This window comes from Quercus suber, unplaced genomic scaffold (assembly GCF_002906115.3).
Source record: "Quercus suber isolate HL8 unplaced genomic scaffold, Cork oak 2.0 scaffold_99, whole genome shotgun sequence".
Taxonomy (NCBI): Eukaryota; Viridiplantae; Streptophyta; class Magnoliopsida; order Fagales; family Fagaceae; genus Quercus; species Quercus suber.
In genome coordinates this window covers 1402339-1421265 of record NW_027069564.1, presented here as the reverse complement: position 1 = coordinate 1421265, position 18927 = coordinate 1402339, and positions in this window count along the sequence as shown.

Here is an 18927-nt window from a genome sequence, read left to right as displayed (position 1 = left end):
GTAAACAAATCAACCTTCTGATCATCAGTGTGAATAAACTCAAGGGTGAGAGTACCATATTTGACAAGTTCCCTAATGAAGTGATGTCGAATCTCTATGTGTTTAGTTTGAGAATGTTGAACTGGATTCTTTGAGATGTTGATGGCACTGGTATTGTCATAGTAGATGGTAAAATGCCCTTGACAAATACCATAATCATGGAGGAGTTTTTCCATCCATAGGAGTTGGGTGCAACAACTACCGGTAGTAATGTACTCAACTTCTACAGTGGATAATGAGATGGAGTTCTATTTTTTGCTCATCTAGGAGACAAGATTATTACCCATATAAAAACAACCCCCTGATGTACTCTTTCTGTCATCAGCATTCCTAGCCCAATCAGCATCAGAATACCTAGCTAAGACATCATTTGTGTCCTTGCTGTACCACACACCAAAGTCGGCGGTGGTTTTGACATACTTTATGATTCTTTTCAAAACAATCATATGAGACTCTTTGGGATTAGCCTGATATTTAGCACACACTCCTACACTATAACTAATGTCAAGTCCACCAACAGTAAGGTAAAGAAGACTGCGTATCATGCTCCTATAAAGAAATAAATCAACACTTTTACCTAACAAGTCAATAGTGAGTTTAACATTTGGGCTTATAGGGGTTCTAATAGAACTAGAAGATTCTAAACAAAAATTTTTTCACAAGATTTTTAGCATATTTAGATTGAGATAGGAATATATCTGAATCTTGTTGAAGAATTTGCAATCCAAGGAAGTGAGTCAGCTCTCAAATCATGCTCATCTCGAACTTGGCTTGCATGAGTTTTGAGAAGTTTTGAGCAAATTCATCCTTAGTTGACCCAAAGATGATGTGATCAACATAGACTTGAGCAACTATCAACTTACCATCTTCCCTTTTGATGAATAGAGTCTGACTAGCTTTTCCTCTTGTGAACTCATGTGACACAAAGTATTGTGCAACTCAATCATACTAAGCTCTAGGGGCTTGCTTTAAACCATAAAGTTCCTTCTTGAGGTATAACACATGATCTAGAAAGTGTGGATCAATGAATCCTTTTGGTTAAGCCACATAGACATCTTCTTTAAGGTGCCCATTCAAGAAAGCAGTCTTTACATCCATTTGGTAAAGTTTGAACTTTAAGTGACATGCTAGGGCCAGAAGAATCCTGATAGACTCCTTATGGGCAACTTGGGCAAATATCTCATCATTGTCTACTCCTTCCATTCGTGAGTATCCTAGAGCTACAAGACAAGCCTTGTTGTGGATTACATTACCCTCCTCATCAATCTTATTGCGGAATATCTACTTTGTGCTGATGATGTGCTCACCCTTCGGTCTAGGTATTAGAGTCCAGACATCATTCTTCTGAAACTGAAGCAATTCATCATGCATTGCTTCAACCCAACTTTCATCTTGAAGAGCTTTCTCAACTTTAGTGGGTTCAACCTGTGACAAATAACAAGAATAAAACACAAAGTTAGCAATACATTTATCAACTATATGCTTCCTTAATGTGAGTTCATTCATATTCCCCATAATAACTATAGAAGGATGATTAAATTTAATCCTGGAAGAAGATCCTTTCTCTTCATGGGATTCAGAATCTGGTGAAATGGATATATTTTCAGAATCTTCGACAACACTCGGAGTATTAGGAGTACCTAAAGATGCGGGCTCTTGTTCAACAATTTCTTGAACTTCCTTTGGCTCAGTAGGAAGAATTTGTTTAGGGAATTCCTCACTAACCTTTTCAGAACTAGAATATGAAGATTCATCAATAACAACATTCACTATTTCCAATACCTTCATGGTTCTTTTTTTTGTATACCCGATAAGCCTTGCTTGTAGAGGAGTATTCCAAAAATATTCCTTCATCTCTTCGGGAGTCAAATTTTCTCACATTCTTTCTATCCTTGACAATGAAACAAGTATTTCCAAAAATTCTGAAATACTTCACATTCGGCTTTCTTCCTTTCCATAACTCATAAGGAGTCTTCTTGGTACCGGGTTTAAAGTACACCCTATTAACCATATGACATGCAGTGATAACGGCTTCTCCCCACAAGTTTCTAGCCACAGTCTTATTGTGCAACATGTCTCTAGCCATCTCCTGAATAACCCTGTTCTTTCTTTCTACTGCACCATTTTGCTAAGGAGTAATTGGAGCAGAGAATTCTTGAGATATACCTGATCTTGTGCAAAAGGACTCCATATATGAGTTCTCAAATTCTTTACCATGGTCACTTCGAATTCAATCAATCTTTAAGCTCTTTTTATTCTGTAATCTTGTACACAAGGCTTTAATGTGCTCAGGAATATCTGTGAGGGATTTCACAATTCGCTTCAATACCAATGGGCTTGGTCTGCGATCGAATGCTATAAAAGATTTGTGCCCCCTCATCCTTCACCAATTGGTGGTTGGATGGGTTGGTAAGGCACACGGTCCGACAAGTGGTATCAGAGCCAAGGTCATAGGTTTGAGTCATTGGAGCCGCATTGTGAGGGAGGGGTTGTGAGGGATTTCATAATTCGCTCCAATACTAATGGGCTTAGTCTGCGATCGAATGCTATAAAAGATTTGTGCCCCCTCATCCTTCACCAATTGGTGGTTGGATGGATTGGTAAGGCACACGGTCCGACAATATCAAACTTGGATTGTAAGAGGATAACCCAAGTGTACCTAGTGAAGTCGTCTACCACAACCACGATGTATCTCTTACCACCAAGAGACTCAGTTCTAGTTAGACCCATAAGATCTAGATGAAGAAGCTCCAATTGCCTAGCTGTAGCAGATGCTTGGGAGCTCGGATGTTTAGCTTTCATCTGTTTTCCAAGTTGACATGGTCCATACACCACATTGCTCACTCTACTGAGTTTTGGTATCCCCAAGACTGATTCATGCTTAGATACAATTGAAAGATGTTTGAAACTTGCATGTCCTATCGTTTTGGTATCCCCAAGACTGATTCATGCTTAGATACAATTGAAAGATGTTTGAAACTTGCATGTCCTATCCTTTGGTGCCATAGATCTTCATTTGGTAAACGAATGCTATTGCACACAATATCAGCATCAGGGACCAATCCATAACAATTGTCTAAAATGCGAACACCACTTATGAGTTTCTTTCCAGACTTATCAATGACAAGACACTTTCCTTTCGAGAATAGTACCATGAAACCTTGATCACAGATCTAACTTATGCTCAAGAGGTTCACTCTTAGACCTTTTACATATAGAACATTTGCAATGTCTGGCAGTCTAGGTAGAGAGATGATTCCCTTTCCTTTAATCTGTGTTTGCATCTTTGAAACAAGCATCACAAGTAAAACATTAGGATAAGCTAACACGAGCATAAAAATTTCCGTTACAAGCTTACTTTTCTCTTCTTTTTTTATGGCTTGGAGAACGAAGAGGGAAGGTTCAAGACCCAAGAAATGGTGAGACAAGGTTCAAGGATCAAGGAGCTCATCAAAATCCTCAATGGTCCTTGCGTAATTAGAACTGGCCTTGACATGCCCCGTATACCTGCTTGTCAACTTTGGACGAGCTTTAGTTGTAAAAAAAAAAGGGCCAAAACTAGGGTTGGATGATAAAAAGATCTTTGATAAAAGGTTACTTGCAAAAGACAACACACCGAGTGGTCACCCATCTATGCTACAGCCTAGGAACATCACCCAATAGGTCGTCAAAAAGGGTCTCATAATTGTCACCAAGCAAAAAGAAGTATCTAGACTTCCAATAATGGAACAACGAGGGGAGATCGACAATAAGCCTAGCTTTCCTATCCCAAGGTACAAGCTCATAACACCTAAATTCTTTCGACTCTTTTAAATGGTACAGGTGAACAAACTCATCTAGCCGAATCATATCCCTATCAATAACGATCACCTATATCTCTATACAACTAATGATGATCTGCCATGAGTTCGACATAAGTGCCCAGGAGCAATCCTTAGATAGTGAATAAGCTCCCTTATAAAACGATGAACGGGGAATAAGGCCACTTAAGAATGCAGCCTCGTAGAAACACACCTCACCAAGAACAAGGCATAGGCATTTTCACCTAAACAGGGGAGGCGAATTCTTGTCTCATTAGGAAATTGAAATCTATCTCTAAACCTAAAAAGGGTATCCTCACCTAAGGAGCACTCTTCCTTGAAAGGATGTAAAGCCCTAGATTCTGTTTTTGAAGAAGAAGGTTTTGAGGACGACGGTACCAAAACGGCAGTATTAGCCTCTACCTCCATAGGGTTGTCGCTAGACGACAAACCCATTTCTAACTAACTAGACCTCACTTTAGAACCCACTCCTTCTTCCACCGACATTTCTTGAAGGGATTGGAACCAATCCAAGGACAAACGTAACAAGGGGTATAAGTCAGCCGAAACCAATCCCAGAGTACTACTCCTAGAGATGAAAAGCTCAACTTGGAGACAACCAACACCAAAAGGCTCAAAGGAAGCCCCTAGAAAATCAAAGAAAAAAAAGGTAGAGGGAGAAAGGCACCTAACCTCAGAATAATCAAACTTCAAAACACAGGAAAAAAAAAATTCTGGCAGAAGAAGAGAGGGTTGTACTAGAGAAAAAGGAGCGAATCAGCCCAAGCTCAAAAAGGGAAGAAATGCAGAAATGGTGGAAATAGGAAAAATGAAGAGGAAAGAAGAAAGAGAAAGGTCTATAAATGCCTCTAGAAAACTGAGGCATAGGAAAACCGAGAACCTCATTGAGAAACGTGCCTATGTCCAACCTATCAATGCGTGACACGTGGCCATAACGCGTGCAGTGCCATCACATCATATTAAATGCAAATGAAACAGAATCCCAGGAGCCACACTTAGCAAAAGGTGACCCTTCATACTCCTACAATCGTCATTACGTGTGTAATGACGATTACGGAATAGAAGCAAATAATGAACCAAGAAATTCCCGTCCTCTAAGGAGGACATTGGACGACCAAAGCACCATAAAGGGAGCATTTAATGAATGAGCCAATACACATAGACGAACTCGAAGACATGACCATTGGAGGATCTTCATATCACTCCATTAATCACCAAAGGCGTTACAAGGGCAACATTTAAGCCACCATTGAAGGCCCCCAACGGCTAGAAAGGTAAAGGCCTATATAAACTACATCAAACCTAAAACAAAGGTACAAACCCACCATAATATTCTCAGTTCTAAAAATTTTCTCTCTAATACATCTGACTTTGCCATCAGAGGCTCATTGGTTGGCACCACGGTGGTGACCTTTATGACCCACTATCAATCTTTTGCAGGGATATCAAGTTAATCCTCCACACTCTATCTGGACAAACCTATCAACTGATGAATTTGGTTTCATCAGTACCTATTAGTGTTTTTGATAGAGACATCCAGAGTTTAAATCCGCAAACCCCAACTATCAATACAATCTAAGTTACAACATATTACAAATAAATGGTAGGGCTTCACACACCCATATTTGCATGGCTTAGAAGTTAGAACTTAATGCAAAGCAAGCAAATTGTGTGGCTTCTTTGTTCAAAAACTTAAAAGGAATGCTGTGCCACTCAATGTGTGTTAAAGATCATTAAGGAAGTAGGGTTGGAAGACGATTCATGAATTTAAACTTAAAAGACATAAAGGGCAAAGCAACTCAATTAAAATATATTATGCCCTTATCTAATACTTCTAACTTATTTAAAATTATTTGAACTCTATCTAAAATTGCGTATTAGCTATAAACCATTTTATTAAAATTCAATTTAAAACCACTCCCAATTCCTTTAAAATTAATCTAAACTTTTTTATAAAAACTTTTTTAGTTCAAATATAAATATGAATAATAATTTTATCATGTTCTCAAAAATTGATTATTCATTCTCAAAAATTTACGCAAATAACTCATTTTTTTTTAATTATAAATAATCAAAAAAATGTAAACATAAAAAAAAAAAAAAAAAAAAAAACTTATCACATCATAATAACAAAACTTAAGTTAAGAAATAACAAACTATATATACACTCATGAATAAATCAGTTTCAAACTTTACCAAATAATTAATATCGATACAAAACTTTTTCAAGCATGGAAAAAAACTATAAAAAAAAAATGACTATCTATAATAATATTAAACTTAGGTTGTAATTTTAATATTCATTTATTTATATGTCTTTTTAAATGCATCCATTCGTGTGCATGTGGTTATAAATTAGTATATACATGTGGTTATAAATTAGTGTTTTTTGTAGTAGGAAGCATGAAAGCAAATAATAGGACAAAAGTTAAACTAGAATCGTACAATCCCTTAGAGATAAAGATAAATTTAGCTAACTATTATTTAAAATTTTCGTTGGTGTTGACCTTCTGTATTGCATTATAAAAAGGTCAAACTAAACATTCTCTCATTTCAATTACGACGGAACAAAGAACAAAATAGTTAAAGAAGTCAAAAAGAAAATATGGGTTTGAGACTGAACATTGCAATGATATTAATGCTATTCTTGCTAAAATCCGTTGGCAACGTCCAAGCCAGTATCTTTGATGTGAAACAGTATGGAGCAAAAGCTAATGCGGATATCACCCAGGTATAAATGCACAAATTTGATTCAACTTAAGATATAAAATATGCTTACTAGAATTGATAGCTAAAATAACTTTTGTTATTAATTTTGTCTTTAGGCTTTGACAAAAACTTGGAAAGCGGCATGCGCATCAACGGGTTAGAGTAAAGTTGTGGTTCCAGCAGGGACATACATGTTGGGCGCAGTGCCTTTGGAAGGTTCTTGCAAGGGTCCTATAGAGCTTCAGGTCATAGGCACTTTACGGGCCCCAGAACAACAATCTGGGGATAGTTGGGTCAGTTTTAACCATATCGACTTTTTTACATTGTCGGGCAGTGGAACTTTTGACGGCCAAGGAAAAATTGCTTGGGGTCAAAGTGAATGTTCCAAAAATAAGTACTGCAAGCAACTTACAATTGTGAGTTTATTTCAATCTTACCCTGTACAATTCCCACTATTTTTAATAAATATCAACTTTATCACACGTGTTCTTTGCGCTGAAATTTCCTCCAAACTGGCTTGAAAGAATTTTTTTCCAATCCATTACGTAGTTATTCGTAAATCAACCTCTCTGTCTCTCCCTCTCTAGAGAGAGAGGTTGATTTACGAATAAACACGTATGCATGTATATATAATTCAAAGTACAAGTTGTCATTTGAGTCACCACATAATAGATTGAAGGAATTTTCTTCCTAACCAATTTGGATGCACACTCCATCTATTTTGATATAGTAGAATATTTTAGATTTCTTAATTTACTTTATTTTTTTTCCCTTAATTAGTCTTATTGATAAATAACTTTCACTTATGTTCCCTTAAATCCTATTGTATGATGCTATGTACGTTATTTTGTATGACATTATGTATTACTTTATGTTGTGATTAATAAAGTTGTTTTATTATTATCTAAAATAATGGTAACATGAATATGAGACATTATCATATAGTCCATGTGATGCATAGTATGTGATTTATGTGAAAAATCACAAAAGATATAAATCACAAGTTCTTTGTAAACTCAGAATTTTAGTTTGTAGTTGGTAGGCAAAAAATGTATTGACCCCTTGTGATAAATTAATTGATTAATTAGCCAAGTTTATTAATTAATCAAATTAACATGCAAAGCGCGCGATAGCACAAACAAATCACCAATAACTAAAGCATGTAGCGAAAAATAAATTGACACGGTAATTTATTTACGAGTGGAAAAACCTATATGGCAAAAACCCCACTGGGTGATTTTAAGGTCACCACTCTTGAGAATCTACTATTATCATAACAAGCGGTTACAAGTAAAAGAATCCTAGTACCTTATATCAACTTACAGTTAAACCCTTACCCCAATACCCAATTGGACTTGTTCTCTAGTGACAATTTCTCATTGTAACGCACGACTCCCAGTACGTGACTAACCAATTGCGTGGATCCCAGTAGGCGACTTCAATCACCAACTAGAGAAGGTTGTTAGCTGCAAAGTTCTTCGGTTCATCACACGATGAAGATCGGGAAGATGCTTGGTCACAAAACCCTACGGTGTACAAATACAGTAGCTTCTTTACAAGAAAGATGAACTAGGGCAAATTCTGTCTCTAGTCCCAATTTGCTTGAACAAAACTTTGCTCAACACTTGTGTAACATGTGTTACCTTTGGCGGCCCTTAAAATAATCATTTTATATGTCTAAGGTTGTGAGAAAAGAAAGCCTAAACATACAATCACAGATTGGATGAAAAACAGTCTTAAAAAACTGAATTTCATAAACCTTGACAGATACCCTATTTATTGAGCTGTTGTTGAGCCACGGGCTAGAACAGTTCTTCAAGACTCGATAGATTGCTAGCTGTCGAGCTTTAATGAGCAACACTTTCTGCACATGAATCTTTGACAAACTTGTATGGCTTTAATACTTGAACTTGAAATGAGGTTTCTTAAACGTAAAAAACATCCTATATTTACTCAAATACAAGTAAAGTGCATTTTGTCAAATGATTAGCCAATTACATAAAATAGTGACATAGGTTCCTAACTTGTGAACCACATATGTCCTAACAATCTCCCCCTTTGGTAATTTGTGACAAAACCACAACAAATAAATGAACATATAAGAGAGGTCATAAATCACTCAACTCATATTCACTTGTTGAATACAATAAAATCTATCCTAACACAAACTCTTGAAAAAACTTTGCAAGAAGAGAGTTTATGGCAAGTAGACTTTGACAACTTGTATTTTTGAAACAGTTTAAACAAAACTTATCAACACATCTTTGTGTGAAAGAAAAATAATAGATTGCATACAGTATATAAGTAGCATGTGCATAAAGAGAGAAAAGAAACAACACATGTAAGGGTAGGTAAAGAAAACATACATCAATATATAAAATATATAAGTACAATGTATGTGAAAATGGTCACAAGACCCATGTACAATATATAAATGTATGTAAAGTAGAAAGAAAAGAAAAAGATAGATGAAATCCTCACAACATCCCTCAGTATCAACACTCCCCCTAACCAAAATCTCCTATACTAACTCTCCCCCTAACTATGACTACTCTCATACCTTTCCCCCCTTTTTGTCACGAGTGACAAAGTGTAAGAATATCAAGTAGACATCTCATCAGCACTGGAAGAACTAGCATCTCCATCATCCTCACCATCAGAAGCAGTAGTATCATCATCATTATCCTCAGAAACCTTTGGAGAAGGTGGAGGAGAAGCAACGATGCCACCCATGACCACCTGCCGTTTTGCAATATGACCCAAACGGGTGTTCACCTGACACAACTCTTCACTGAGACTGTTGAGGCAAGCATCCATGCATTGAAGCTACGCCATGATGTCCTCGAGAGTCACACCACTTGTAAAAGAAAAGGGAGCGGATGTGGATGAAGCCGAAGGAGTAGGAGGAGCTGCTGATCCGGACTGCCTCAACCGAAACTGTGCCTTGCTCCGTTTAATGGTAGCGGCATCTACAGCACCCATGACAAGAAAGTGATCAGAAGCGGGAAAGGGAACAGAAAAATGGTGTAAAATCCTCGTGACAGCCAAAGGGAAAATGAGCTTATCACAGGTCACCAAATCCCTATACACATCTATGATAGAAAGAATGAAATGAGAAGGAAATCTATACTAAGACTCTTAAGAAGGGAAAGCAAAAACCGAGCACGGAGCTCTGTGATAGAGTTATAGTGAGATAAGCGATGAAGTACAAAGGTCCTAACGATGTTCAAAAATAGTGGGCCCTTAGTAAAGGCCAGACAGTAAGTGAAATGACACTCACCCTAGTTAGAAGGGTGCTTGCAGAAAGCAGAAATAAGCTCGCCTTTAGACACTGTCCTAAGACGATCACAACCAAGGTAGTCAGGATGCTCTACCTTAGGGACACGAAACACATCAGAGACAATCTTCGGTGCTAAGAGAATGCGAAGAAATGCTCAAAAAAGTGCAAGAAAGCAGGGCTTCGCGGCTAGGACTCGCCAGTGACTCGCGACTCACAAGCTGCTAAATTCAGCACAAAAGTGAAATGCGCGAGAAGGTGAACAGTCGCACCAGCTAGAGCACTATAGGATAAAAAGTCCAGCCTGGCCGTTCTGTTAGCTCGCGGCTCAGCCAAGTCGCGAGGCCAAGCTGCCAAATAGCTCTGTTTTGAAAAACCTGACATTTCACATTCCTATCTCACCCTAGTATAAATACCCCTCATTCCCACGAATTGTAAAGAGCTTCCAAAGAGAATTTTGAGAGAGAAACCCTAGAGAAAAATAAGATTGCCTCATCTACAATCTTCACAAAGAGACTCTTCAAATTTTTCTGCTCTCTTCCTCTCCATTGATACATCCTTGAGGGGTTCTTGACCAAATCACTTTCTCATCATACCCACGTCTCTGAGAAGGTTCTTTTGGTGCTAAGGGAAGCAATTTGGAAGGGACCAATGGTTATTGGTTGATGCAATAGTTTATAGCGGAATCTGGTAAGCTAAAGAAGAAAAAGGTTCAACGCAACCTCGTTGGAGCAAGAAGTTTGGAGGGTTTAGGTACCTAGCTAGATTAGGCTTGAAGGGTCTATTGTTGTTCATGTATCCCAACTACATTTTCTAGTGGATTATTGACCATTTGGAGGGCGGCGGAGAGGTTTTTCACCGAAAGCTTCGATTTCCTCTTCGATAACACATCGTGTGTTGTCCTTGTCTTTGCATCACTCTTCCCTTTATCTTTACCATTTAATTACTGCTGTGATTGTGATTATTTATGGTTTAGATTATTTATTAATTCTATTATAAGATTGTTATCATTTTTTGCACATACATTGTTTGATATAAAGCTTGAATTGGTAATTTGTTGTTTGAGGGTCTAAACGTTATAGCGTTTTCAACGCTATTTGAACTTTCAATTGGTATCAGAGCAGGTGCACTTGTTGTGGTTTAAACACCTAAGTACGATCCTAGACCCCTTTGGATATGGATGTTGCTATGGATAAGGCCATGCTGAATTATGGTTTAAATGTTTGTGACAATGACACTATGAGTATGTTTGAAGGGTGTCCAAACAATGAACTCTTAGAGTTGTTAAAAACTAAGAAACATGCGAGGATGTTTGCTCACATGCTGAAATATTTTGAAAATAAGAATCACATCTTACACAATAGTCTATGTGAGTCTAACTCCTTGATTAAGAAGGACAAAAGAAGAAATAGAATATTGATTGAAAAGGTTGATAATCTGAAAAAGAAAATTCAATCTAACAAATGCATGGATAGTGAAAATAAATTTTTGTTTGATGGTCAAGAATGCTTGTCTCATGCTTGTCTATTTGTACACACCTTATTGAAGGTTTTTAACTCATGCTTATGGTATCTTGATAGCGGTTGCTCTCGTCACATGACAGGAGATAAATCACTATTTAAGACTCTCAAAGAGAAAGTTGGTGACTATGTGACATTTGGTGATGGGAGTCATGCTCAAGTTCTTGACAAAAGGACTATTGAAATACCGGGATTACCTTTATTAAAAGATTTGTTATACATCAAAGGGTTGAAGGAAAATCTCTTACGTATCACTCAAATATGTGATGAGGATTTTCTCTTACGTATCACTCATTAATGAAGAAAGGATTCAAGTCTTGGAGGGAAATAGGACTACTGATAATTGATATGGAGTTGTTCCTACCACACCTATTTCATGTAGAAGTGCTTGTGTTGACATGCTAGAACTTTGGCATCACAAATTTGGGCATGTAAATTTCAAACAAGTAGCTAAAGTTTCTAAACTCGAAGCAGTTGAGGGACTTCCAAAGTTTGGAAAGGTGGAGAAGACTATTCGTGGAGCATGCCAAATGGGAAAACAAACAAAGGCAACTCATCAGAAGGTGAACGTGATTTTTACCTCACGGTGTTTAGAGCTTCTCCATGTTGATCTAATGGGGCCTACAAGAACGGAAAGTCTAGGAGGAAAGAGGTACATTATGGTCATTGTTGATGATTTCTCAAGATACACTTGGGTTGAATTTCTTAGAGAAAAATTGGAAATTCTCTACAAGAGGTTACAAAATGAGAAAGCAATTCCCATTGTCAAGATAAGAAGTGATCGTGGCAAGGAGTTTGAGAATGCAAGATTTGAGTTGTTTTGTGAAAAGAACGGAATCAAAAGGGAATTTTCATCTCCTAAAACTCCTCAGCAAAATGGAGTGGTTGAAAGGAAGAATCGAGTAATTCAAGAAATGGCTAGAGTGATATTACTCAACAAGCAAATTCCTCAAAAGTTTTGGGGAGAAGCCGTGAACACTTCGTGCCTCATTGGTAATAGAATATTCTTCCGAGTGGATACAAAGAAGACCACTTATGAGATTTGGAATGGAAAGAAGCTGAAAGTAAAGTACTTTCGAGTGTTTGGAAGGAAGTGCTACATTCTAAATGATCGGGAGAACCTTGGTAAATTTGATGCTAAAAGTGATAAAGGTATTTTTCTTGGGTATTCTACTACTAGCCAAGCATATAGGGACTTCAACAAGAGAACTAAGATGGTGATAGAGTCCATCAACATGAAAATTAATGATGCCATAACCAAGGTAGAAATGGTTGACGATGGGGAAGGGACAGCACACCAAAGAACCCACTGTTGAGGCTGAAGCTCTTGATATAGAAGCTGAAGGAACTACACCAGAAAAGGAATCAACTTCCTTGAACACAAGAATGGAAACGAGATCAATGTCTAGCACATCAAGTCCTCTTACTCCTCTAGAAGTTCATCCTCCCATCTCCCGGAATGATGAAGTCTCCACATCGAAGAAGCCATCATCAAGAGTGATTAAGAACCATCTTGATAGCAACATCATTGGATCTTTAGATGAAAGTCTTCATCTTAGAAAAGGGAACGTACTCTTGGCTAATCATGTAATATATCATTGCTACCTTGCCCAATTTGAGCCAAAAAGGGTAGAAGTAGCTCTCAAGGATGAAAATTGGGTAGAATCAATGCATGAAGAGCTGAATCAATATTTGAGAAATGATGTATGGGAACTTGCTCCAAGGCTTGAAAATGTTCATGTCATCGGCACTAAATGGATATTCAAAAACAAGACAGATAAAAATGGAGAGATAATCAGGAATAAATCTCGATTGGTAGCACAAGGATACACTCAAGTAGAAGGAGTAGATTTTGATGAATCCTTCGCTCCTGTGGCAAGACTTGAGTCTAATCAAATTCTTATGTCCATCGCATGCCCCATGAACTTCAAACTCTACCAAATGGATGTAAAATGTGCGTTTCTAAATGGATATTTGAATGAAGAAGTGCTTGTTGAACAACCCAAGGGTTTTGAGGATCTTCACTTTCCTGATCATGTGTTGAGATTGAAGAAAGCCCTTTATGGCTTAAAACAAGCCCCTAAAGCTTGGTATGATCGGCTTACCCATTATCTCCTAGAAAGAGGATTCAAAAGAGGTTATGCTGATCAAACTTTGTTTGTTAAGAATGATGAAGATTACCTTCTGGTGGTTCAAGTATATATTGATGACATAGTATTTGGAATTACAATCGATGATCAGGTTATAGAATTTTCTAAGGAGATGAAGAAAGAATTTGAGATGAGTATGGTGGGGGAGCTTATATTTTTCTTGGGCCTTCATGTCAAACAAAAGAAGGAAGGCATATTTGTTTCACAAGAAAAGTATGCTAGGAATATTGTCAAGAAGTTTGGACTAGATTCCAAAAAGCATGCCTCCACTCCCATGAGTTCTTCTACAAAGCTGAATGCTGATTCTTCTAGGGTGGAAGTGAGTCCTTCTTTGTATAGGAGCATTATTGGGAGTTTACTTTATGTTACTACAAAATAGACCGAATATTGCATTCAGTGTTGGTGTTTGTGCTATATATCAAGCTATTCCAAAGCAGTCTCACCTGACTGCGATAAAGAGAATTATACGGTATATCAATGGTACTCCAGATTATGGATTGTGGTATTCCAAGGATTCAAATGCTTGTCTTGCTGGTTATTCAAATGCAGACTGGGCTAGTAGTGTGGATGATCGAAAGAGTACCTCAGGAGGTTGCTTCTACCTTGGTAACAATCTTTTTTTTTGGATGAGCAAGAAACAAAATTTCGTGTCTCTCTCTACAGCTGAAACTGAATATATAGCCATTGGAAGTTACTGCATACAACTCCTTTAGATGAAGAAGCTACTTCATGATTACGAGATTCCTCAAGATACAATGTGTGTCTTCTGTGATAACACCAGTGCCATAAATCTCTCTAAGAATCCAGTTCAGCATTCAAAGTTAAAACACATAGAGATATGTTATCATTTCATCAGGGACTTGGTGGAAGAAAAAGTTGTATGTCTTGAATTCATACACACAGAAAATCAAAAGGCAGACATCTTCACCAAACCTCTCGATAGTCCACGGTTTGAATCTCTTCGTAAGACCATTAGTGTTGGTACAATCCCTTGAATCTCATGTGTGTTGTGTGCTTTACCTCTTTATACTGTATCATCTTGGTTGTAGGGCACACACTACTTTATTGGTTTATTGCATAGCATTTTTTTGTTGTTTTAAAATGTTTTTACATTTTTTCTTAATCAATCTTTTCTTGCTTTTTTGTCAAAAATAAAAAAACACATAAAAAGTAGAAAATCCAAAAAGTTTGATCGACTTTATTGAGCATTTTCTCAAAGCATGTTTTCTTTGTACTAATGGTTTTGTGCATCTATGAGCTTAGCTTGTCTCATATGCACTCATATCTTTGTGGGAAAAATCTTGAAATCTATGTGATTGTTGTAAATAGATCTTCAACCTTGTGATGAATAATTAGCGAATGGTTTTGTTGATCTTGAGACATGCATAGACTTGTGTCTATATATCTTCCTACTTTTATTTTATTGCTTTTAATTAAAGAGACCATCAAATGTAAATCTCCAAATGAAAAGAGATATTGAGCTGCAAACACTTATCGCACATACTAGTATTTAACTAGAAAGAAGGGAAAGCGACCTAAATAAAATGTATGATGCCCAAAAAGCCAAAGGCTAACTCATCAAATTGAAATATTGAAAATTTCAGGCATCGATTTCACAATGAGATATATTGATTCTGAATGGTTTTAGACCCCTTAAACCAACCAGATTAACCTAATAAATTAGTCAAGTGATTAACTTAGCCAATTTAAGCAATTTTAGGTTATCACAAACATACAACCATATCAAAAGTATAAAGCAGCGGAATAATAAATAGCATAAGATATGATCACCCAGGAAAACCAAACCGGTAAAAAACCTAGGGAGGATTTGACCTAGCTATCCTTAAGGTAAACCTGAATCCACTATGCGAAAGAATTGAAGTTCATACAAAAGGACTTACAAACTCCCCGTGCAAGCTCCGAATCCATGGATTCTACCCACTAGTAGAACTTACTAACACGACCACGTGCAAGCTCCGAATCCATGGACTACTTCTTTCTTGGATTCTCTAATCAGCTACAATCATCCACACTTGTTATTCTTTAAACTCCAATGGTAGCAACCGAGTGGATCATCAAGATGTTGATACTATCTCTACCTTTAAAACCCTAAGTTTTGTGTAAAGGAAAGTTTCTCTAGACAAGAGATTTACATAAAACAGAAAAGTATGAGCAACAACACAACTGGAGCCACTCTAAAAACGTTGCTAGGGTTTTTCTTTATATACCTAGGGTAAAAACAGAAAACCCAAAACGTTTAATGAGTTAGGGCTGAGCTGGAATATTCTGTAGAAAAACATTCAGCCCAAGATTCGATCGATCGAGTCTTTCTTTCGATTGATCAAGCCAGGCCGAAATGCACCAATGCATCTGCAGCCTATCAATTCCAACTTTACATGAAAGACACAACTTTGAGCAATCCTAAACAAGACTAAACATATTATTTTTATCATGGTTTGCCAACATTACATATTAGAGTTTGAAATACATAAATTCCTAAATCTTTAGAATCTAACAAACTCCTCCTTTGGCAATCCGTGACAAAACACAAACTAAAAGCTCAAAGTTTACAAGTGAAAGCCCTTTACATAAATAATGTTCATAAAAACTAAAATTCAATCCTAACTACTATCCATTAGTTGCAAGTGTAGACAGCAGCTCAATTGAATCAACCTGTATATTCCTGAAACACTCAACAAACGCATAAACGCGTGTGTGACAGAAAATATTAAATAAACAAGTATAACATTCTTGTATGATTCACACAACACATAATAAAGACATATATCAATGAATAATCTCAAAAATATAAATCAATAAGCAGTGAATCCAAAGACACAAGAATCATGTATATATCTTGTATCAAAAAAACCATGTTACTCCCTCTAACATGAATATCCCCAAAAATGATATACAAAGTGAAGTGCCTAGATACAATCTAATAACTCCACTAGCTCCTCAAAACAAAAAACTCTCCCTCTAACTACAAAACTCTTCTACAAAGTCTACTCCCCCTTTTTGTGACGGACTGCCAAAGTGCAATCACAATCCATCATCAAAAGGAGGTGGTGAGGGTGAAAGAAGATGTGCTACGTCGGCACGCAAAGCACGAATCTCGTCAAACAAGTCCACCAAAATCTGACTGTGAGCCGCTTGAACGGTCATGACAGTCACTGAAGTACGACGGATATCAAAGTCATCCGATGGAGGTGGAGGAACATTAGCAGTAGCAGCATCAGGATCAGGAACATCCTCACCATTAGGACCTATAGAAGAAAGAGGAAGAGGTGCAGAACCAGAAGGCTCAAACCTAGGGTGTTTAGAGCTAGCTCGAAGGTGAGCAGCCTTCTACCTAAGAAAAGACGCACCGATAGGAGCAATCACATGAACAGGCTCAGAGGAAGGGAAACCACTAAGATCAAGATAAAGCAAAATCCTATGAATAAAAATAGGATGAACAAGAGCATGTGAAGAAGATGATCTCCTATAAACTTCGTTCAAAGAACGAAAAAACAAATGAGGAAAACTGATAGGAGCATCAATGACAAGAGCGTACAAAAATACATACCGCTCAAGAGGAATGGTGTGAAGATGACACGCTTTCCTAAAGAAGATATAATGCAACTCAGAAAGCTCAGCAGAGGTGATCCTAGGATCAGAACCCCACTGGATAGAAGACCTAGTGATGTAAGACATGACATCACTCAAAACAGGAGACTCATCATAAGCATAGACTGGGTGCTGGATCATGGGTACCCCAAGAGCATCAGCCACTACCGTAGGAGTAATGGAGTACTCTACACCTCGTATCCAACTCTTTACTAAAGTGTTGGAATCATAGACGCGGATAGAGATGTTCGAGAAGAACTCTCTAATCAGGGTAGCTGGAGGAGGAGGATCAGAAACATCAAACAAAGGTAACCAGCCCCAGCGCTTAAAGCTTGCCTTAATGGCAGGATCAAGCTCATTTAAGATGACAGAACGCTCAGACCAAATCTTTCTCTTAAGGTTCAGTTTATCATAAGTCTCTTGGTTTTTCTCACTCGGAAACCTCTCTCAGTCAAAGGAAGGAGGGGAAGGAGTAGGTGAGGGGACAGACCTACAAGCCCTAGTTTTCCTAGGCATAATGCTAAGGAAAGGACAGAGATACAAAGAGAAAACCAAAAATAACACACAAACCAAGGGCAGACTACAAGTTAGCACAAAAAGATATAGAACAAAAATCTATATGATGCATGAACAACCACAATATCGTGATGCATGTACTAATGCAGTAAGCAAAGTTCAAATTAAGTTCAATTTCACAAAATTGGCTTAAGCATAGAGTTTCTAACAAAACCCCAAAAATTTGAAAAACCACTTGAAAATTTTGAAACAAATTGATGAATTGAGCATTACATAACACAACACATAGATTATAATGCCTAATTTCATCGAAACAACAAGCCAATTTCATCAATTTCAACCTAATTGAACAAAATCCCCTATTCGGATTCAATATAAACACTAGAAAATTCAATTTTCCATAATTCACAAAATTGATCAAATTAAACCATTAAGAACAAGTTTATATCATGTCCCCACAAAAACCCATTGATCAATTGCACAAAATAGGGCTAGAATTAACAAAAATCCCAATTATGCAAGGTCCAAAAATTTGAGTGTAAAATGCACGAAAATATAAAAATAAACTCAAAAGGAAGGGCAAAAGAGACTTACCAGTTTGAGGAAAGAGAATCTTTGCAAAAAATTCAGAGGAAAACGACAAAAAATTTGACTGTAGAGCCTTGCCTAGTTGGAGAGAGAAGAAAAGTTTGAAAAAACTTTTTGAAAAAGTGTTTGAATCAATCAAGAACAGTATTTTTAAAAAAACCTGATTCGCGACTTTCAATTGATCGAAAATCACATTCGATCAATCGAATCAATCCGAGATTTTTAAAAGAATTTTAAATTTTTTCGATCGATCGAAAAATAGATTGGATCGATCGAAATAGGCAGCAGCCCACAGTATTTTGAAAAAAATTACAGTTTTGAAAAGCTCAAACCAATTTTTGAAAATAACTCCTCAAAGCATTAAACAAAATGCATGAGTATGAGATGTAATGGAATGCTTTTTCAAAAACCTAAATTTTAATCCCAGTTTCTCCAAAGAAAGTTTCAGCCATTCTCTCTCTAAGTTCTTAAGTAAACAAAATGTTTTGCATAATACTCAAGGTATTTTCAAACATGGTTGGTCAGACCAAAAACACACACAATAACATGTACAGTGTTTAGCAAAGAGTAACTTGTGTAGTGTGTGCAACTAGCAAAAACTTGAGATACATGTGAGGTGATATGTGAATAGAAATCAATCACAAAGTCTACAAAATTCATCACACAAAATTTAAAAGAGACTATCACCTAAAGAGTTA